Source organism: Mesoplodon mirus (genome assembly GCF_964341445.2).
Source record: "Mesoplodon mirus genome assembly, chromosome: 8".
Taxonomy (NCBI): Eukaryota; Metazoa; Chordata; class Mammalia; order Artiodactyla; family Ziphiidae; genus Mesoplodon; species Mesoplodon mirus.
Genome location: NC_138984.1, coordinates 46,898,562 through 46,915,279, shown reverse-complemented (window position 1 = coordinate 46,915,279; position 16,718 = coordinate 46,898,562). Strand labels below are relative to the sequence as shown.

Genomic DNA, 16,718 nt, shown 5'->3' with positions numbered 1-16,718 from the left:
TCTGGACATGCTGTTTTGGGTAATAGGTAATGAAATTAAAAAGCCTATAATGTCCCATAGAGGAGATATGTTTTGTTTAATATTTGTTACAGCTATAAGTACTGGAGGCTTCAAATTCTTAAAATGTCCTTATTTCGTCTCCCTCCATGGCTTTGGGGTTTACCTTTGTTCTGTTCTTCAGAGGGAGTCTGCATCTTTCAGATATTTCCACTGTTATAGTGAAGGCATTTTGAAGTGATGCTGGGTGATGCGGAACAGGATGTTCTATGAACTTTTTAAAAAATATCATTGCTTTAATAGGCCTGTACCTCAGAGTGAAGCCTTTCCAAGAGTTTTTGTCCCTCCTACACAGGTATAGCTTTTTATCTCTCTCTTCCCTATATTCTTTTCCCTGGTGCAGCATTCTCAATCTATTTCCTTGAGGCCCTCTCCCCTGTTGAGTATCATTTTTTATTTTCCCCTTAGGTGGAACAGAAAGGCTGAGGCAGGCTGGAGTGGGTGGAATTTTCTTTTGCCATCTGGGACAATGTTTTAGCAAAACCTTGAGGTAAGCCTTTTGGTAAAAGTCCTTCCCTCTGGAGAGTAGGTTTCTGTTAAGCAGAAGGGTCTAGGTAGAATTCACAATGGCTATCCTTTCCCTCCCCCTTCCAGAGCTAGGAAGAGATTATTCTCAGTTCCTCATCATGAGAACCCATTGGGCTTCCTGGAGGGGAAGTCCATGAAAGAGAAGGGGATCCTCTGTAACTGCAGCCTTTAGAATTTTCTCACTTTCTCACACTAGTCTGTACTTAGTCTCCAGAAATTTGTCAAAATTATTAGTTAAGGAAATAGTTCTACCAATGTATGGTGTTGAGAATCTTCTGCCTTATGTAAGCAAATCTTGGACAGTGCATCTCTCTGAATTCATCTTTCTATCTAGATTTCAGGGTGGTGGTTTTCTCTGAAAACTCTGTTCTCTGATATAGAGTCCTAATCATATTAATCACATGAGAAAGTCATTGATTTTGTCCATCATTTTCCTGTAAGGAATGGAGTGACAATTTTCAAACTCTTTATATGTGGGAGCTAAAAATGAAAGTGGTATAACCACTTTGGAAAACAGTTTGGCATTTTTTTAAAAAGTTAAATATACTTCTACCATATGACCTATTAATTCTACTCCTAGGTATTTTCTCCAGGAGAAATGATAACATGTCCATGCAAAGACTTGTACAGAAATGTTCTTAGTAGAATTGTTCATAATATCCAAAAAGTGGAATGAATACAAATGTACATCAATTGGTGAATGGATATACAAATTGTGGTATATCCAGTGCAGTAGTATCCAATGGAGTAGTACTCAGCAATAAAATTAACTGTTGATACATGCAATGACATGGATCAATCTCAAAATAATTATGAGTGAAACAAGTCAGACAAAAAAAATCTATTGCTTGATTCCATTTTTATGAAGTTCTAGAAAATGCTAATTAAACTATAGTGACAGAAAAAAAAAGATTAATGTCTATATATAGATGAACAGGATGAGGAGGGTTAGTTGGAAGAAATTACAAAGAGCACAAGGAAATTTTGGGGGGTTATGGCTATGTTTTCATCTTGATTGTAGTGATGGTTTCATAGGTGTATACATATTTTAAGACCTATCAAATTATATTTTTAACATATGCATTTTACTGTATATCATAGCTCAGGAATGCTGCTAAAAAAAAAACTAAACTCCATAATTTCTTTGACAATTCTCCCATCAAAGAGTGGAATGTAAGTTTCCATCCCTAGATTATCAGCTGACTTTAATTAATTGCTTTTAACCAGTAGAATGTGGAAGATTTGTACCTTGATGTCTTTCAAGGCTAATTTGGAAAGGTGATACACCTTCTGCTTGCTTTCCTCCCCTTCTCATGATGCTTTTCCTTGGACTCCCACCACCATTTTGTAAGCATAGAAAGCCACATGTAAAGACAATATTGAAATGTTCTGGCCAAAGGCCCAGCTAACATTCTAGTGAACAGCAGCATCAATTCTCAATTGTATGAGTAAACGGTACCCCACATGACTCTGGTGCCCCAACCTTCAAGCTGCCTCAAGTGATGCTGAGTGAAGTAGCAATGGGTTCTTCCTATATAGTCTTGTTCAAATTGAAAATTCATGCACAAAATAAATAATTTTTATTTTAGCCATTAAGTTTTAGGTAGGTTCGTTATCCAGCAGTTGATAGATAGAATAGGTATTTACTGGCATTATTTGTCTTTCTCTGTTCTCTGTTACTATAATAGATGATGTGACTTCTGGTAAGTGTATGTGTGAGTATGTGTGTGGGAGGATATTGACCATTTAAAATGTGCCAAAGAGCAGATTCTAAAATTTATCAACATATACCCTGTTAACATGACAATTTCATGCAAATCATCTTTCAGGCTTTTATTTCAAACCCCTGAATCTTCTTTGAGGGAATCCATGAGATACTACTAAATTTAAATTACATTAAGAAATAAAACAGGAAAGAATTATATCTACACTGAACTTAAGGAGAATCAAGGCTTCCCTCTAAATCTTCTAGGATTAAAATAAATATAAAACACTTTTTTGGAATCCCATATATTATATGCTCATTTATCATAAAAAAATAGTTGTCTATACATGCTAAAGCATAAAGGGAATTAATATGTTCTACTCCTATTTTTGAAAACCAATATTTTTAATTCTTATGACAAAGTGATTAGGCTCTTTTGAGGTTGGTTTGCATTTTTAAGCTTTGCTTTATGACAGATATTTTCTAATTCCTTGATCTAGTAAATTGAATCTAATTTCTGAAGTCACTCCTCTCCATATTATTCAGAACATCTACCCAGAGTATAACCACATGTTGTGGGAACCACTATCGTCACCTAAACCCAGAGTCTATTTGAACTTTTAGACTAAATTTTATGGCCATTTGGCTCTTCCCACTGTTACCTAAGTTGTGTTTATATCAGGGTAATCAGGAGAAAGTTCATATAAACTATGACATTAATGTGGATTTTCAAGTGGGGATAAACTTTTAATAGGTATTTTCTTGAGCTGTATAAAACCATATGGCATTTTGTAGATAAAAATGAATATTTAATGCTAATTTCACATAGTTCTACCTTATTACATTGAATTGCAAAATCCTCCCTAGTGACAGCAAAAGTTAGCATAGCATTGGAATTTTTAGTATTTCTGAAGACTAAATATGTGAAGTATGTCAATCTCATCCGAACTTTCATAAGAGTAAGGAGATCATTCTGGTCTGCACTACCATAGCTTAGAGGTGAAGAGCGTGGGTTCTGAGGTGGATCACCTGGAATTGTTTTTTATTCCATTCCATATGATGTGTCCTTGGGCAATTAAGTTAATTTCTCCATGATTCAGTTTCCCCATCTATATAGTGGAGTTACTAATGATACCTTCACCATAAGATGGTTGTTACTATGTAAAATGTTAATTTATGTAAAATGCTTGGAAGAATGCCTAACACATAGAGAATATTAAATAAATAATTTTTGACATTAAAAATAGAACTAATACAGGTAAATATTTCCATTCATTACACAGAACATCCCAACAATGATCTGATGGACAAATTAAAACACAGTTTTTGAGAATTATGGAACAACTTGATAGTAGGCAGTGGTGTTTATATAACAATGAAGTTTCACACCAAAAAAAAAAAATCTTAAGCCTAAATACCCAATTTTTCCAGTTGTGTCCAAAGGGACAGTTACTACTGTAGGTTGAGAGCACATTATGAATTATGGAAAGCTACACATATTCCTAAATACATATCACTACATAATATGTGATAATTATTACCTACTACCAATATTACTAACACTCAATTTACTATAAGTAGCTGTTCCTTGGATTACAAATCAAATGTAACCTATGAAAATCAAAATCTAAATATACATTTGAACTTGAAAAGAATTAAACTTATATATAAGGTAAAATGTTTAGTTTCAAATTGAGCAGATTTGTTTTTTAAGACAAGTGTATAAAACACTTGCATGAGACAAAGCTGACCAAATGTAGGCCAATTCCTCACAGCTTATTATCCTGGAAAGGATCAATTGTGTCAAAATTTCATACTGATCTCCTGAAAAAAAGAGAAATAGCAGTGTACATTTTTTTGTGGGGAGGTGCATAAAAAGACTTGGGAATATATAAAACTTCCAATTATCATTTTACATGATCCAAATCTTGGATTGTAAAAACATAGCTCATCTTTATGTGAAACACATATTCAATCAGTCAATCGATAACATGCACATACAGAGTTGGTTAAATAGTATTTCAAATTGTTGACATTCTGAAAATATTTCCTCAATATTATACATTTAAATAATTTACATTTAAATAATTTACATTTAAAAATGAAGATTAAAAAAACCTTTATTTTGATTATTAGTGATAGTGAGCACAACACAAACTAACATTCAAATTTGATTAGATCTGAAGGAAATTTCATTTTTAATCTCCCTAAAAAAAGTCAAGATTTTTTTTTTATAGAACATATATTATTTACAACAAATGTTACAAGTTTTAATACATCCTAAAACAGAGACATCAGTCAACTCCACACAGCATTAACTTTTGTAATCCTGGCTAGGGGCAGCTAACTCAATTATAGGAACAAAGCAAGTAATGTAAGGAAAGGAAAAAGCCAGTTATTTTGAGAAAGGAAGGTGATTTCTCCCTTAGGATGAAGCAGCAGCTTCTCAGCTCCAAATAATTGCTGTGTGGGGCTGTTGGAATGTTGTAATGTGGGATAGAGTTAAAACTTCACTTTTTCACAAGAAACTGGAAACCCATCATTTCTCTGCTTTTTAATGTTGGCAACAATTCTAAAGAATTTTAATTGTGATACAGGACAAACAAAACATCTCTGCGGACCAAATTAAGCCAGCTGACCACCAGTTGGTGTGTCCACACCAACACTCATCATATTTTCCTGCCTCTGCAGGTTTGCTCATCACCTTCCCTCAGCTGAGAATGCACTTTCCACTCAGATCACTGCATGTGAACCTCCCAGCTAAATATTCACTGTCTGCATGAGCTCTTTCCCCTGGGTTAAAGATGGAAATAATGCCTGCTTCCCTAGTGTTTGTCGAACACTTCCTCAGTGCTTGTCTACTCGTATCACAGATCTTACATATAATTGATTTATATCTGTGCCTGATTCTAAAACCATAAAAGCATGAATGATTTCTTATGAAATTTGATATCTACATTCATTTAGTACAATACCTTTTACATAACAGTGTTTAAATATACAACGAACGAATAAATTCTAGCATTAGTCTCTTCAAAATAAGCTAATGTAGAGTGGTGGATGTCAAATGGAAACATTATAATAATTTCTAACATTTTAAAATAACTGCATAAAAGATTTATATTTTAACTTCATCTGAATTCATGGGGATAGGTATTGAGGCAATGGGGAGTATGTAAGCACACACAAATGGATATTTAGGCTTAAACCATTTTAATAACTGACAGTAACAGTTCTAAAAATAATCCTTTAAATTAATACAATGAAATATGTTTAATGCCTCAAAGGATCAAAAAGCAATATTTTTCCAAATTTATATTTGAAATAATAGAACTATCTTATATGATTTAATACAAATGATACAGCTTTATCAAACTTGATAATTTGTATTTGAATAGCAGTCTAAAATGTCTCATTACCTTCCTGTGAATTATTTCATATTGACCTTCACTTAGCCAATGACACTGATTCATTTCTTGAGCTCCAAGTTATGGAAAAAACCTTTATTGAACACACATCCTACCTCTAACCTTTTCCATTGTGCTATATTTCAAACCTAACCAAAAGAACAAAGAAATCAAGTTTCAAAGGTACTAAAATCCCCTATAAAGAGGAGATATAAGGCATGATTTTCAAGAGCAATTTAATAATTACAAATTTCTGAAATAAAACTGAAAGCAACATAATAAATTTAGTATCCTACATGTGGAGTTCATTTATGTTTCCAAGACTCATAGGCAATGAAATCTTGACAAGTTCTAAATGTTAATGCAGTGAGCTCTTAAAAACATTCATTTCAGACCAATTCTTAAACCAGACAATGGCAAAAGTCTAATGTTTAAAACAACAGTATTTCCCTTATTTTATATAGTGCAACCTACTTTACAATAAAAATAAGTTACCTACTTATTTCTCGTGTGTTATCTCATTTGATAAATACAACTCTGCTAAGGAGAAAAGGGAAAAACCTGATATCCACTTTACAATGGGAAACCAATTATCAGGAAATGAGGTGACTTGCTGAATTTTAACTGTTAGCAATCAGTGGAAGCAAGGCTAGGCCCCGTGTCTCCTGATAACATCTCTGGGGTTCTTTACACTCTATCCTTTAGCTTATCACAGATGTAGAGTACAATCATGGAGCATATTAATATAATATACACTCTGTAGCAAGAGTGGGGTGGCAGTTATCTAATCTTTTTTTAAAGAAAATTTTGCTAAACTTACCAAGGAGAAATTAAAGTCCATTTCAGCATAATAGGACCTAGATGGAGGGTTTGTTAGTGCTTTCTTGGCATCTACTCTAACTCTTCCCCAGTAGTTCCAGATTTTTATTTAATGAAGGTGTGCTTCTGAGGAAACGGAATCTTCTCAGCTCCATTTTTAGAGCAAGTGTCCTAAAGTAAGAAAGTAAGCCAATCAGCACTTCTTTTCCTGTTTCCAGTGATTGGTACTGTTTGAGGCACCTGAACTAAGTTGACCCAATCACTGTGAAACCAAGAGATTTGCTATGAATGATGATATAACTGAAGAATAATGTAGTCTTGGAAGCCTGGGATCACCAGAGGAACATCATTTAAAATAAAGCCAATATCTTTTAAGGTAAATCACAGAGATAAAAACTGAACTCTTAGTCATATCACTGAGCCTTGTGTGACCTACTTCAGTTACATGGGCCAGTAAATTTTTTAGGCAAGTTCAAGTCAGGATTTTAGATATTGCCAACCGAAAATGTTCTAATTATTGATGAATTCATCAGTTCTGAACTGAAAGTAGTTCCAGTCATTCTCAGTAATCCATTCATATGTTTAAAAGAAACCGCTCTTAGGGATATGACCTAAAATTCCTCAGGCTACTGTCAGTGAGTATATTATGCCTACTGACTTTTATTCTATACAGATTCCTTGATTTCTAGAATTCTCAGTAAAGTCACATGACTATCACTTCTGTAGAAGGAATTTTTGTTTACTTCTTAATTCACACTCTAGTCTTAGTTCCTCCAACTAAATAACCTCAATCCCTTGTCTTTTTAAATAGGTAGGACTTATTTTCAAGACTTTACTTATCTATGAGTTCACTCTAATCTCTCATTGATGTATCCACATAATTATTAAGTGGGCACTGCAACTGGACGAAATATTAATCTTGAACTCTATTAAGTATTTGGGGACAATGTAAATTGAGAAAATGTATTTTTTCAAGAATATACACTTCTAGTCATGAAACTTGCTTTTCTAATATCATATGACTTAAAATAAAGTTTCTTTGTATTTATTTCATAGAACAATTCTCATTAATAGATTTTGATTAAGATAATGATTGGTTCTTAAATTGCAAGATATAACAAATTCCTTGAGCATTTTTCTTACTCTTTTATTTATTAAATCTGCCCCCTACATTTTGCATGCTACATTGCTTAATAGAAACATTAATAAATATTTTTACTTAATCACCACATGTTTTTACTGGTCATCAATTCTGTTGTTATAGAACAAGCAAAGCAAGATTTTTGAGAAAAAATACATGAATTGCCAAATATTTTGAGATATTAATTCATAATATATCAATGAGTACCTATCATTTACCTTGACACGTAGGGCTATTAGCATTAATAATAAACATTAATGATAGCCACCACCACTGGGGACTTATGATGAGCCAGACACTGTTCTAAGTGCTTTACCTATGTCAACAATTCTCTTAATACTTACAGTAACCCTATGAGACACATATTCTAATTTGGTCCATTTCTTAGATAAGGAAACTAAATGTCTTAAGTTTCTATACAGAACTATTTAAGACTCTTGACATAGGGTTACACAACTAGTAAGTGTCCATGGCAGGATTTGAACCCTGGCAGTCTAAAAAACGCCATAAAATTTAGGAGCATACACCTAGCTCCAGTTCCCAGGGCTCTTGATTTATGGGGTCTTAAATTTACCAAGTGGGTATTAACTGTCTAGAAAAGTCCCAGATGGTGGTAATTTAAGATAGACCTTCTTCACCTTTCCAGAGCTAATCAGCCCTTGGAATAAGGAAAGTAGAGATAGGTACAGAACCAGTGGCTATTGAGCGTTTATTATTTTAAAGGAATTAGGCATTTTTCTCTTTGAAGTGTGGAATAGTCTGGCCATCTTGGGGTAAACTAGAACATCAGCAAGAGGAGCAGGGTTTACATCTTTGCCCAGTTCTTCACGTGGCTTCCCAGATTTACCTCAGTATTTTTAACTGAGTGCTTAGAATGGAGGGACTTTGTAACCAAAGTATATCTCAAGTCAAGACTTAACTGGCAAACAGATCCCAGCTATAAACCAGAACCTTGAAAACCAACTTCTTCCCCAAAGGATTGGTGCTACAACCCATTTGTTATAGCAGCAATTTGAAAGGGAAGAGAAACCTTTAAGCTTATATTCCACCTATTTGAAAATTTAATATAATAATAATTTTCTACAGTTTACAACAAATAGATTTTTACTGAATTGTTTCAGGAATGTTCTTGCTGACTATCATTGTATGGCTGTGTTACAATGTTATTCAGCTACTTGGCTTCAAATTCTGGAATGACTTGAACGGGAAAACAAATGACCTAACTGAGAGCAGAATTTAGTTTATTTGGCTGATGATCAGGGCCTTATATTTTTATAGCTGTTGGAATTCCTTGTCAATATGTTTATCAAATAGCTGTGCTTTTAACCCCTAGAAGGATATGATCATGAGTGTGTCTTTAAAAGGAAAGACTCTATTAAGATTACCATTAAAATGACTATCAACTTTTAAAATGATTGATGTTTAACTGATGCCTCAATTCTTTATCTCAGAACTTCTAAAAATGTAAGATGACTAGATCCTTAATACCAGACTACAATCTCACTGCTATTGCCATGTGGAATGATAATCAGAGTTATTCAAAAAATGATCTATTATTGTGCTAACTAAAATACATCCGTGGAGCCAACTTGCAAAATAGGAAAAAAAAAATGTCATGAAGAACCTAGGGGTAAAACAAGAATAAAGACACAGACCTACTTGAGAATGGACTTGAGGATATGGGGAGGGGGAAGGGTAAGCTGTGACAAAGCGAGAGAAAGGCATGGACATATATACACTACCAAACGTAAAATAGATAGCTAGTGGGAAGCAGCCTCATAGCACAGGGAGATCAGCTCGGTGCTTTGTGACGGCCTGGAGGGGTGGGATAGGGAGGGTGGGAGGGAGGGAGACGCAAGAGGGAAGGGATATGGGAATAGATGTATATGTATAACTGATTCACTTTGTTATAAAGCAGAAACTAATAAAAAAAATTAATGAAGACAACCTTTTGGTTTGAAAACATTAGATAAGAAATTCTATTTGCTCAAATGTTTCCCTCGAATTTATAATTGCTATTATTAACATTATTTTGAAAGGAAAGTCAAGAAATTTTTTTCTTCCTGCATAATTTCACCCACACTTCTTTGTTTATATGCTCTAAAATAATAACCATAGCTGCCAGTAGAGGTTTAAGTATTTTATAAACATCAATCAATGTCACAGCTAGAAGTAGATGAAACACAGAATACAGCAGTAAATCCTGAAGTGCCTTTTCTATGACACTAGTCAGTTATTTCATTAAGGAACATTTAAGTAAAATGCACTGCATCCTTATCAGGGCAGACAAGGGTTATAGAGATGAGGAAAGGAAGGGGAAAATAGATTCCTCCGATATCTTATTTGAAAAGAGACTTAGATATGATCCTAACTTCGCTTCTTCGCCTTCAGGCCAAACCAGCACAGATCTTGAGCTCTAGAGATTCTGGTAAACTGAGACAGAAATAGCTGAGAGTGTTTGTGCTTGTAGATTGGAAGAAGATGGAGTGATTTGCTCAAATAATATGCTAGTCTCTGGCTTCCTCTTATTCTCACGTGTTCTAGTGCATGGGGTGAGGTAGAGGATTGGGGTTTCTGGGTTTTTCCCCTCTTGAAGAAAGATTATTTAGAGTAGGAGCCACAGGACATGGAAGAGTACCCATACAAGTTGTAAGTAGTTGTTTCAAAGGAAGCAATCCAGGGCTCCCCTGGTGGCGCAGTGGTTGAGAGTCCGCCTGCCGATGCAGGGGACATGGGTTCGCACCCCTGTCCGGGAGGATCCCACATGCCACGGAGCGGCTGGACCCGTGAGCCATGGCCGCTGGGCCTGCGTGTCCAGAGCCTGTGCTCCGCAGCGGGAGAGGCCACAACAGTGAGAGGCCCGTGTACCGCAAAAAAAAAAAAAAAAAAAAAAAAAAAAAAAAAGAGCCAATCCAAAGAGTGCAAGTGAAGATAATAGTGCTTTTAAATTATTTGCCCCTTTCACTCCAAGTCTGAAACCGTAAAAGCACAGTGAGTAGTTTCCTGACTCACAACAGAAATGGAATAAGCAGGAGGACCCTTGAGCTCTCCTTAGTGGTTAAAGCGTGTTATTAAAGTTTCCTACATCTAGAGCTGAGGCACTGAGCCTAGACAGCATAGAAGTCTCTTCTTGAACACTGCAAACACACTGTAGTAAATTAATACTTCCTATGGACTCACCAGATTACCTTAAATGTCTCCCAAACTCTTAGCACAGTGTGGACTTTAATACTCCACAAGGCCTTATGTGAAATATTTTTCATGTCATCTTTGCCTAAAACAGAGGTTATCAATGGAGATGCCATCATTTTCTGCTGGCAGAAAATGTGCCAAGTCCCTTGATAAAACTAACAAATCCTCCTCATACATCTTATCTCAACAGGTAAAATTATGTCACATGGTGTAAGTCACCCATGAGCAGTCAACTCAGAGATCTGGAAAGTATACAGTATATCTCTGTTACCTGGGCATTGCTGCTGTTTTGCTCTGGAAGAGTCAACATCCTTCAGTAAATGAACTGAAGATTTCAAATTTATCCAGGGTAGTGTTGAATTAGATACTTCCATATGACACAGTTAATCCCCAAATGTATCCATGTTTCCTTAAGTTACGTACTACTTAAACCTTGATGAAGTAAAGTTTAAATATCAGGAAGAAAAGAAAAAATTATGCAACTGAATAAAGTGATTCAAAAATAATTGCTAGAATTTTTGTAAGCAATTCAAAATAATTACAACAGTTTCTATCTTAACAGATTTCAAAGGGAGTCTTTGAATTTAGTCTCCAGAGCCAATATTCCATTTGGAAAGCCTCTAACTCACAATGAAAACTGCTATATTTGTGATTAGGTGAAGTATTTCTTTCAAATTGATAGTTTTTGGAATACCTCTCTGAATTTTTTATAGTTCTGGGATTCCTATCATTTTATCTACTATAAAATGCATAATCTCCTTAAACTGAAAAAGCCAAATCAGGCAACTCTTGCAACTATATATATTTTTTCTTCCCCTGAAAGGCAAATTCAGTTATTCTAAACTATTTATTCTAGAAGCTTTTTAGATAGTCTCAAAATACAGTCTAATTGATTGTCATGAAAAGAAGTCCTTATCCCCTCCAGGTTATAAATACTTTTATATGTTGAATATCACTTTAATATTGTACTAAGCTTCTCTCTCAACAGAGTAGAAGAATGAATAATTCAATTTAATATCTTTCATGAGAAGCAGGCAGATTTTAGACACAATTACGCCACTACTGTGTCTAACCTCACTCTCGTCTTACCAAGAAAATGGCTAATAACAGAATAAGCTCTTCACTGTGCTCATTGATCTTGCCTTGATTCCACAAATAGATTCTGGCTGCATTCCAGAACGAACAGTCTTGATATAAATCCTACGCTATTAATGCATCAACAAAGCCTGTACCATAATATTACTCTAAGACTCAGAACCAGGAGACGTTTCTGGCAAGCAAAATTCCCTTATTGTATGTCATAGTGCATGAATTAGCCTCACCCTTGATTTTTTTTATAATATCTGAATAATTTACAGGCTATTTTAGATTAATACCCTATATCAAGTAGACAAGATGAGAGTCCTCTTACATGTTGGTAGTTTTTATTATAAAAAAAAAGATTCAGTATAAAAAAAAATTAAATTGTTGGCTAATTTTTGCCAGAAAGAACAATTTAGTATCAATAAAATTAAATTTGAATCATGATTTTTGACAGAATTTGTCAACGCTTAATACTAAATTCATCTTCTAACAGATTAACTAATTCTACCATTTGGAGATATTTTGCTGTAATTCAACCTGAAAGGTCCACCCCTACCAAAAAACAGAATGGGGGTGTCAGGTACTTGTGGATGTTAACGAACAACAAGGAGATCAAATAATAGTGGCATATCTTAAAAAGAAAAATTATGGCAAAATCATCTTTTCCATGTTTTATGTTGCAATACATTGAAAATTTGCCCAAAGAACTTGGCAGTGAAAATGTTCTCTTTTGAAAATAAAAATGGCCCTGCCCCCAAGTTCTGCTGTAACTCATTTCTCTTTGGAAATAAGTTGGCCCTTTACCACTTGGTTTTAATTCTTTATAATTACTCCTACCTACTTTCTATTATCAATATAACCTATTATTTTTGAAAGAAATTTTTGATTATTTTAAGTATTAGTAACCCTCCAATCCTCAAAAAGTAATAGATTATCACTTTTTAAGTTTTATTTTATTTTTTATATATTTATGTATGGATGGATGAATGCATGTATGTATATATTTATTCATTTTGTCCCATGTTATTTATTGAGAAACTATAACCTACCCAGGACTGTGTTGTGGGCAGAAAAGAAATACTTAAAAAGCTTTCCCCAACTTATTCACGAACTGTGACACCAGGACTCTGCCACCCTGGGACACTCCAGCAGACACTTTCTGTATCCTAAGGGGTTTCCTTCAGTCTTGTGTTCCTTAGACACAGATGCTTTTCCTTCAGTTCTGGGGCAGCTCCAGGTCTGGCCTGAAGAAAGAGCCAAGTCTGCCATCTTTTCAGCTCTTTGTCAGGTATATAATTTAGTGTTATGAGTCACTTTAAATCCATTTTGAAATTAGTCATGGTCTAATTGTGTTTTCTTACAAATAACAAAAATCACACTTAATGTCTTTTTCCAATCTCTTCATATTAGACCACGTTTGGATCCCTGTGTGTAATGTCAGCCGCCGTCTCCATTCTCCTATCATCCATCAGTGCCTAAAAGAGATCAGCATCTCTGACTCTTCATCATGTAAGTTGATTGTTTACTAAAAACAGCTACATTCCCTTTATGATATCTGTTTCTTTTGCTCAGGGTAAAATTTCTAGTTTCAGGTTCAGGTTATCTATAAGACAAAGGACCATAATGATAAAAGTAAATTATTGCCAAAATAAAATAGATTCCTCTCCAGGCTAATATGAGAGGGGAGGAAGAAAAGATTTATTATTTATAAATTACAGTAACAGAATTTATATTATTTAGATGTTTCCCACCCTAGGCACTGTCATAATATGAAAATGCCCTAATTTTGGGAATACTTTGAAATTTTTTAATTATTTATATTACATAATTAATATGATTTTCTATCATTTTGGTTTTTGAATTATGTTCTCAAAAGTTGTCTATTGGATTTACATTTATAAATAACAGCTGTTCAGACTGTGTTAATTCCTAAAGAGCTTTCTTATTAAGTGGAATTAAAGAATTTCCCATTTGCTTATATCTTATAGTAAAAGATCTACAGATTACTGATATAACTTTTGAAAAAACTATGTGCTCAGATTTCCCTCCAACATCTTTTTTAAAATTAATTATATCTATAGTAATCATCCTTAAATTCAATCTAAACAATCTGTTAAACTTGCTTTGAAATAGTGAAAATTTCCAAGGACATTTGGAGTAAATTATTTCTAAGAAAAGCACAAAAACAGTAAAATATTTTCATGAATAATGTCTTATCAGTATATCCCACTTTCTGTATTTGTGTTTTTTTTACCTACTGAAGACCTCCTGGAGGTAATTTATACACTCTGTATATAGAAGGATTTTAATATTCAGTCAGTCATCTCTTAGGAATCATATGTTGAACTCCATCTATCTGATAGGTAATATGCTAATCAGAAAGAATGCTGAGACAGCTGGGAGGGAGAAAACATATTGGGACATATATAAAGAAAGAGTTATGAAAGTATGAATTATATTATAAACCTCTGTATAATATTTAATATATCATACTGTTAGATTATTGTACATATACAAAATATTATAAAATACCTCAAATGTGCAATATAATATGAAGAATGATACAACAAATATCTCTGTAGCTACTGCTCAGGTTTAATATAATTTAGCATTTTCATGTATCACTTCATATTTTTTAAAAAATAAAACATTACACATAAAATTGAAGCTGTACAACTCTCTTGGATTCTCTCTCCTTCTTTCCCCAGAAGTAGTCACTACCTTGAATTTCTGTTTCATTATTGCCATTCATCCTTTTATATTTTTAATATATTGGCGTCTGAAAGAATACATAGCTTTAATTTTCATATTTTCATACTTTTGTAAATGGCATTCAACTTTACGTACCTTTACTTAATTCTTTTCCCATATCAATATTATGCATCTGAGATTTATCTACATGAAATTAGTTCCAATAGTTTCCAAACAAAAGCTTTGATTTTGTGAGCATTCTTACGTATGTTTCCCTGTCAGTGTGTGAAAGCATTTCTCCAGGGTGTACTCCTGGAAATAGAATTGCTTGATGGGGTATAAGGTAAATTTATTCTATAACTTTTCCAGAATGGCTGTACCAATTTACTCTTCTACCAACTGTATAAAAGTTTATGTTTTGAATTTTCATCCTTGCCAACTGTTGTATCTTCAGACTTTATATTTTTTGCCAAACTGATGAGCATGAAACAGTAACTTGTTGTTCTGATAAGTGGAGAAATGTGTTCCTTTACATAGATTTATCAGCTTCCTGATTTTCCTCTTGTGTATATATTCACTGTTCCTATTCATAGACTAGTTTTCTATCAGGTTGTCAGGTTTTATTTTCACATTTAATGTTAAAGATTTAAAATCAACGATACCCACTGATAGCAACTAAAACACCATATTAGTTTATATTATAGCTTTTAAAGTCCTTAATAGGTGTCAGGAGAACTGAATCAGCTAAAGTATATAAAGCATTTATAAACCTGGGCACATGATATGCAAACAATAACACTTACCCCATCATCCTCACCACCATCATCATCATCTTCATCACCATCATCTTCATCATCCTCATAAGTTACCATCATCATCCTCATAAGTTACTATCATCATCACCATCTCATTCTCATTTTATTCTTAATCTTATTCTATATCAAATTACCATATGTGTATATGTTTGTTTCCAGGCTCCATATTTAATCATTTTTCTTCCAGTTATTCCATAACTGGTATATATTTCTATTCCTTTAATTTTATATTATATGATTTTGTTTAATATGTGTGCTTTATAAGAAGCATATTTTAGGACTTTAGTTTTAAATCCACTTATTTCTAAATTTATAGGTATATATACATATAGATCATATAATATTAGACTTTGGGTAAAGTCTAATATATATCTTTGAAATCTAGGATTTTACTTTGGGTAAAGTCTAGATATATCTTTGAAATCCAGGATGAATATATGTGTGTAAAAATATAGATATTCTTCATCATACTGAAAAAAGTATGTCTCATGTATACATGTATACATCTCATAAATATTTTTTGGGTAGGCGACACTTAAAAAAACAAAAATTGGAGGCCAAAGAGCTAGCCCTTGCCCAAGTTAGACAATTGTATGTGAATGACAAGGGGCAGAATAGATTTGAAAATTTATCATGCAATAAAAATGTTTTCAGTGTGTCTTTCATAAAAGTATTAATTATTTCATACAGCTTTATGTAATACATTTTTAAAATAATTAGCTTTCCATATATTTTGAGACAACATAAAATGAGTTAAATAGCTTAATTACACGTGAATAATTTCTATCTGTAATTATTCAATATTGACCATATTTTCACAGCCTCTCTTTCCTCTTTCCTTTATGGACTCATACTTAATCTTGAAGGTCATACATCTGTCTCTTAGTCTTTATTGTTTTACATTTGCATTATTATAGAAATTAAATGAAAAAAGTGTCAGGTAATAAAACATATTAAGTGCAGTATGCCCAAGGATACAATATTGAGCACAGCCTCTGCTATTACTTTAAAAATGAATACTAAAATAACAATGCTAATTTGGTAGGTAGATGGAGAACATTTTCTAATAGGTTTGCCATAAAATGAGAGATAATTATACTGACCTCATAAGATTTCTGTGGATAGCTAATAAACTATTGAAAACTATTCAAATATAAAGTTCTTCAAGACTGTTATAATCAGAATTATTGTCAAAAACTATAAAAAATGAATAGTATTTCTTGACAAAATTAAATCTAACAATGAGAAAAATAGATAATCTACACATTATTTGTTTTTTT

General features: G+C 33.4%; 1 long non-coding RNA gene across 1 annotated transcript in view; it reads left to right on the top strand.

The window, feature by feature from the left end:
- The window catches only part of LOC309809915, a 417,454-nt gene extending 404,032 nt beyond the window's left edge, over positions 1 to 13,422 (top strand). Inside the window, exon 5 of the long non-coding RNA XR_014294918.1 lies at positions 13,343 to 13,422. This is a non-coding gene — a long non-coding RNA (uncharacterized lncRNA). The remainder of the gene's footprint in view (positions 1 to 13,342) is intronic.
- Positions 13,423 to 16,718: the final 3,296 nt, after the last annotated feature.